This window comes from Anastrepha obliqua, chromosome 1 (assembly GCF_027943255.1).
Source record: "Anastrepha obliqua isolate idAnaObli1 chromosome 1, idAnaObli1_1.0, whole genome shotgun sequence".
NCBI classification, from domain to species: domain Eukaryota; kingdom Metazoa; phylum Arthropoda; class Insecta; order Diptera; family Tephritidae; genus Anastrepha; species Anastrepha obliqua.
The window spans coordinates 5,090,220-5,097,774 of NC_072892.1; positions in this window are offsets into that span (position 1 = coordinate 5,090,220).

Here is a 7,555-nt window from a genome sequence, read left to right on the forward strand (position 1 = left end):
GCAGATAAAAAGAGCATATTTAATGAGAAGGTTGACATTCTGACTCATCGATAATTTTTTTAATATTTGCAGTCATTAATATTTGATACAGTCATTCGAATACAGTTATCCAAATGTATGTCTGTAAGCCGAATGCGGTATTTATTTTTAATAAATTTCATATTGGAAAAAGAAGATTCACACAAATAAGTTGAACTGAATAACGCTTTCACTTTCAACGAAACACGACATAAAACTGAATACTTATCTTTACTTACATTTTGTATTTGAACCTAAAGATTTTAAAGTCAAATCACTTTGAAAAGCAATCAGTTCCATTTCTGTCACAACAATGTCTTCGCCAAAGTTGTTCATAACACAAGTTGCAAACTGTTGTATATCAATGTCCATGAAGGGTGAAACAACAAATTGCGTCACTAAAGCAATTTTGCTGAAATCCTTGAAACGATTTTTGAAGTTTTCCTTCAAGTTAGAAACTATTTCCATATGATATTTACTGTCAAAGGGCTCTAATATATTTTTGGATATCTTTTCGGAAATAATAGGAAAATGCTTAGTATCGCGGTTTTTTAGGTTTTGTTCCCAAAATTCAAGTTATGTAATAAATGCATTTATATCAGAAATCATTTCCGCTAATTCTTTATCCCTGCCTTGAAGCTGCAAGTTAAGCTCATTTAATTTCTCTGTAATGTCCACAAGAAAACCAAAATCTCTGAGCCAAGTCGAATTTTCTAGTTCAGGAATCGGTTCATCGCGTTCTTTGAAACATTGGAGTATAGCAGGCAGGACATCATTGAAATGTTTGAGCACTCGTCCTCTGCTTAACCATCGCACTTCAGAGTGAAGAAGTAGCTCTCCGTATTGACAGTCAATTTCATCAGCCAAGGTTTTAAATAATCTTCTTTGTAACGCTTGAGCTCTAATCTTGTTCACAATTTTCACCACCAGTTCCATAACGTTGTTCAAGTTTAGAAAATTTCCACATAATGCTTGCTGATGTATAATACAGTGGTAGCTAAGAAATTGTGGAAAACTTTCATCCTTATGACATAGCGCCACGAGCCCCTTATCACAACCCACCATAGCTGGAGCACCGTCAGTTGTCAGGCCTACCATTTTTGATATTGGAATTTTCTCAGAAGAGATGAGATTTTTTAAATGAGAAAACTGCTCTAGCCCAGTAGTATGTCCTTTGAGTGGAATAAACTTCAAAAGATCTTCTTTAATTGTAAAATCACTAAAAGCCATCCTGACAAATATGGCCATCTGTGAGGTGTCAACTACATCTGTTGATTCATCCAGTTGCAGTGAAAAATAAATACAGTTATCTAAGTCACTTCTTCACTGTAAAAAAATATCATTGCTCATTACTTCTACTCGCCTCATCACTGTATTAGCAGAAAGTTGCATAGATTTTATAGCAGACACTATTTCGTCTTTATTTCTAAAGTTGGCGAATAAAGAATCTGCAGCTTCCAAAAATGCTTGTTTTATGATTTCCCCGTTCATAAGGTTTTTTCTTTTGTGCAATTATCTGGGAAACACGATAAGATGCTTCAGTTGCAGCCTTATTTTTGTCGATTGTTTTCAAAAATATTGACTGTTGTCCAATTAACTGGATTTTTAAATGTTTCAGTTATTCTTTTCTGGTGGCAGAATTTAACGGGAATGCCTTCTCGAAATTCGAATGTACAGTTTTATGATGCCTCTCAATATTTCCTTTTTTAGGAACTGACACAGATGTATTACATAACAAACAAACACTTTTGCCTTTAACTTCTGTGAAGAAGTATTGTTCTTCCCATTCCGAATGGAAATGGTATGTTTTCGCCTTCTTACTACTGCTTGCCATAATGTTTCGAACTCTAACCCAACCGCTGCACGCAGAACGTTGATAATGCCGTTCAGTATTAAACTGAGCGCAATGTCGACGTGCATTGCGTATATACATACATATAAAGCCAAAAAATTCTCGAACACGCTAATCGGTTCCAGCCGATCCTAGAACGGACACGCGACTTCGCGTCGTCGTGTTTGTCACCTGCGCGCCATCTATTGAGGCTATTCCCATTGCCTCTGGCTTCTCTTGGTCTTCACTGCTTGCGACCAGCATTTGCAAATGGATTCTACTCCAGTAACTTTCGGCAAGGCATATTTCGTTCTTGCGTGGAGTATGACCAGTCCACCTCCATTTTCGGCATTTTATGAGCACTGCAACTGATTTTTAGTAAATCAGAATTTGCAAGACCTCTGCAGGGAAAATCCAAACTAGTAGAGAAACATTTTAATTCACACTCATTCATTTGTTCGTTTATTCGCAAATTTGGTTTGCTAAATTATAACGTCCTCATGTTCCAATACGTCTCATACATATCCTCACAAATAAAAGTTCAAAGGTGTAATATCACACGATCTTTGTGACCATTTCTTTTATTTGGAAACGTTTTCTGCTGTTTTATACTATTCCAAAGATATGATTGCATTTCGAAGAGCTGGGGTGCGGTTTTTCCCCTGGATATTATAAAGTAAAGTGCTGTGGAATACTCCACAAACTTTATGTTTCACTTACTGACCAGTTACTACAGAAAACAATTCACAAATTTTGGACGAAGTCCGAATCGTTCTTAACTTCTCCTACTAAAACGAAAAAAATCAATGCGAACCCTTCAAGAGAAATAGATATAATAAATGAACGCATTTCAACGAATATGACCACAGTAAATATATTCAAGCGCAAAAAATACCGTTACGGCACCGTACTCGATAAAACATGTGCATATGTGGTTGCCAACGCATCGTTCTTAAGCATTTTCCAACGACTGTACATATTTATACATACATATTTTTTAGTTATTTGTTTTCTAAAGTTTGGTAATTTTTCTTATTCGCTCGCGGTAACACTGTTTGTAATTCAGTATTACTGTCAGTCACTCGGAGACGAGTTGGTCGTGCTTAGTTCGCATGTCTGTGGGTAATTCGTCATCGCCCGCGGGGATAATCTATTGCACACAAATATTGTTTATCACATGCTTACTTGCATATGTATGTGATATTATTGCATTGCAAGTAATTGCTGACGTCTATCGAAGCTATGCCATCCCCTTTGGCCATATTCTAACTCACTTTGTGTTATTTACGTTTTGAATACATTTGTGAGCCGCTTTCAATTTGCCCATTTCTCTTATTTTGCTTTTTTGTCTTTTTTTCGTTCTGTTTTCATGATAATAAATTAATGTAGATGGGCAATTTGCTATTTTGAATTTGAGTTGCCATTTATTTGATTAAACGAATTTGTTACAGTAATATTTTTTCGTCGCATACAAAATAAATTAGATTTACAGCACATAGTGACACGGATTTGTGGTCTTGCATATCATAGTATGTGTCTAATACACATACATATGCACACTAGGGTGCACCTTGAAAAGCTTGCAGTTGCTATTATGTAAATCAAAATCCGTGTGAACATTCTGTGGTTCCCAAACTATTTCACTATTTTAGTAGCCATTTGTGGGTAAAATTTAAGCTTTTCATAAAAAAATGACGGTTAACATTTCAGAGACACCGCTTCGCGTACGTAGAAGGAAGGTTGGTAGATTGTTTGGTTCATGATTTCTGCAAAAATAACAAAAAGTCGCCTTGGACATTTATTGAAATGCAGTTCCTTCTGGAAGACATGGACCTGTCATCTATTATTACTTTCCGGTGTAACTATTTCATTACTATTATTAATATTTGTTGCTGTTATGCCGATTAAAGGCGCATAGTTGCTTTTATCTGGGAGCGTGTTAGGTTTTCGTCGACTCCTAAAAACTCGTCAAAAAGGCAACGTAGTCATGATCCTTTAGGACGTCCTCTGCGGCGATGTCCTTCAGGGTTCCAGTCTAACGCCGTTCTGCTTATTTCGTCAGCTGGTTTGCGGGTTGTTGTCCGTTTTTTGCGAGGAGTTGTTCGTTCGAAATCCAGTTGTCAGGCCACTAAATGCGCAGAATTGTTTTGAGTACACGGTTAACAAATGATTGTAAGCTTTGTGTGGTAGATGAGAAGAACTGAATTTATATTCGAATTAAAAAGCCTTACTTTGGTGCGTTTTGTCAGTTGCCCTGGTACCATATACATATTTTTTAGGCTGGCGAATGCCATTATGGCTTATTTAGTTCTTGCATTTATATCAGCCATCGTTCCGCCATCTGTTGTAATCTGGCTTCCTAGCTGAGTAAATGTGTCGACGCCTTCGATTTGCTCACCGTATACTGTACAATTGCTTGTCAGCGACGTGCTGATCTGTATGGATTTAGTTACATATATCCACATTTATACGTAGACAGATGCGTTCTGTGGGTACTCTGAGAGCATCACTATTTAGGAGAAGAATATTGGCTATTTCCTCGATTGTCTGTAAATGTTGAGCGTTGTTAGTTGTTCATGTTGAAAGCAAGCTTTTGTTTAAAGGAATACAACTACAGCTAGCAAACCTTGATGGATCTGTAAGGAATTAAAAATGTTTTTTACAACTGGATTTCTAGCATTTTTATATTTTCTGTAATTTTACTACGATTTGTTTGCTGTTTGGCAAAGGGTAAGTATTCATTCGATAGAACGTTTTCTGCTGTACAAAACTATGTTAATTGTATTTTTGAGTTATTTAATATTTTGTTATTTTTGAGGCTTAGAAATGGAATACCCAGGAGGCAAAAACCATTATTTTCGACACCTCCAAAAAGCTGCCGAAGCAGCCCGGGACATTGCAATGTCTATGGAGAAGCTGTGATAGGCGAGTCTACAGCACGAGCTGTGCCTCACAAGCTCAACAAAAAAAGAACAAAGAAAGTCCCCTTCAAATTCCTTCTCAGCATCTCGCCCGACATCGAGCAATACGGGGTCTTAAATAGCGCTTTTTGTATCGAATTGTCACGGGAGATGAGAAATGGTGCCTATATACCAATATGAAGCAAAGAAAGGGGTGGGTGTCTCCAGGAAATACGCCAAAGCCGAGAATCAAGCCGGATCTCCATCTAAAGAAGATCATGGTAGGTTTTTGGTGGGACTGGGAGGGCATGGTGTTCTGGGAAATGCTCGAAAAAAAATACCACAATAAACAAGGAGCTCTACATTGCCCAGCTACACCGTGTGAATGAGGTTATTCGACTGAAAAGACCTGATTGAAATGGTCAAACCATACTCCTTCATGATAAGGGCAGGCCCCATGTTACACAAGTCGTCAAAGCCGCACTCCAAGAGCTCGAATGAGAGGTCCTTCAGCATCCGGCGTCTTCTTCGGACTTTGTACCGACCGATAATCATCTTTTCCGCTCCCTGTCAAACCATATAAAGGGCGTTGCTTCGATAGTAGAGAGGTCCTTAAACACTGGCTCAACAACTTCTTTGGTACCAGACTAGGCGATTTTCAGCGAAACGCCATCAACAAATTGATCAAGGATGGAAAGAGGTTGACTAAGTTATTGATATAATTATTGTTTTTTGTTTAAATAAAAGTCTTCGATAAAAACGCTACGAACTTATTCCCCAACCTGATAATTTCTTAGGCTTTTAAAACCAATTATTGCTTTGTTATTGTTGTTATCCTATTCTTTAACTCAAATTTAATTTTTGTTTCACTGCTTGTGATATATGTAATTGACACATTTGTATTTTTCCAACAAATTTTACTTTATAGCCAATAAAAATTTATTTTGCTTTGCTAGAAAAATTTAAATTGTTTTCTTTATCTTTCTTTTTCCAATCTTCAATTTAATATTACTATTCTTTTTTATTGCTAAAATTTCTTATTATAATGTTTTGCAGCTTGTCAATATCGAGACCATTTCATTGGCTCCTGTCATTCAGAATTTCGGCATAAGATTAATCATCTAATTTTGTTTTTGAATAACTTTTTTACTAAATAAAAAAAATTCTTTTGAGTAATGGAAATCTTAATTTTGATTTTGTATACTGCAGCTGTTTAGTTTACAAGTGTCAAATTAAAATACATCTTTCGATAGGGGGATTAATTTTGCGCCACCTGTATAGTATGTCGTCCCCTCACTTTCTATAAAATTATTGATTACTATAAAATTTTTGTTATAAATTTAAAACACAATTTGCATCAAGTGCGCAGTGGACAATTCTCCCAAAATCAAAACCTGCAAGCCCAGGTCTCCATCTTATGTGGAAAAATATTGTTACGCTATACACAACCTTTGACCCAGCGCGGGTCGTTAAAAGTCGCAAATGAATTAATTCGAACGAAATGTTAGGTTTCAGTAGGAGGGAGAGTTCAACTGTATAGATTGTGAGAACACCAAGGAATATTCTTCACACGGCTTCTCTGGCTTTAGTAATATCGACTAATTTGACTGCTTCAGGCTACTGTTTTTTTGAAATATCTTTATTTGCCACAGTTATTTGCAACCCATTTTAGTTTCAAACTGGGTTTAAGCCTGCAAATTTGGGGCTTTAACTTAGTTTGCTTAGAAAACATAGTTAAGCTAGCGCTGGAAAACTGACCCTCAAAAGAGTTGCAAAATTTATTTTTTATGCAGTTTGAATGATTATCGTGGTCTAGTTACCTAAACAATCAACCTACATACTTACATATGTATGTAAACCATTATCTGTTTTTTTCTTGAAAAATATTAATTGTATTCAACTGAATTGAAATAAATGAGGGTAATATATTCCGCCTCAATTTGTAAAAAAGTATTTCCATTGCATGAGTGTACTTATAATAAGAAATACGTGAAACTGTATACATCATTCATGCATACATACATACACACTTATATATTCGTTGTAGGTGTCCTTCAAAGTGAAGATTTCTATTGCATTCAAACAATTGTAATTGAATTAAAGGAATGAAATTTGCTTCATTCCTTTGAGGGAGTAAAACGTCAACAGGTGTTTTCTCACAATTCCCGATAACTACAAATAAAAACAAATATTTTTCAAACTCAAAACAAGCGTAAGGTGGTAAAATGAAATGATACGTTGTAAAAAAAATTTGAAATGAACTCAAAGAAAGGCACATAACTGGGAAATGAGGGAGCAGAGTGAAGATCCAAAGAGGGAAAATAAGAAATTTATTTGTTTTATATGTACAAAACCGGAGGATGGAAGTCATGTGTTCAAAATTAATTAATCAAAAACACACATTGCCTTTGGTCGTTTGGGCAGCGCAGAGGTGAAGCGATCAAGTGAAGTGGCGGCATAAGGTAAAGTGTATGAGCAGGCGCAACCTGCAACTTGCATCGCGAAGGCATACACGGCAACGCCCTTTTCTGGTTATGTCTTTGAGGCTACAGAGCATCGTTGCTTTTGTGGCTAATTAAATGATTGATGCAGCCCTTAGTGCAGTAACTGGAGAAGGAACCTCTGTTTTCTCCACTTTTTTCCAGATATAAACTTAATATTTTACTACATACTCGTATGGACCTTTATAACTTTGGAATGTTGGCTATTCTCAGCCGAGCCTTTCGCAATTGAAGCTCAGAACAGTGATGTGAATGGGGATAAAAGTGTTAAAAATTCAAAAAGAAAAAACCGTGATTGCGGGAGC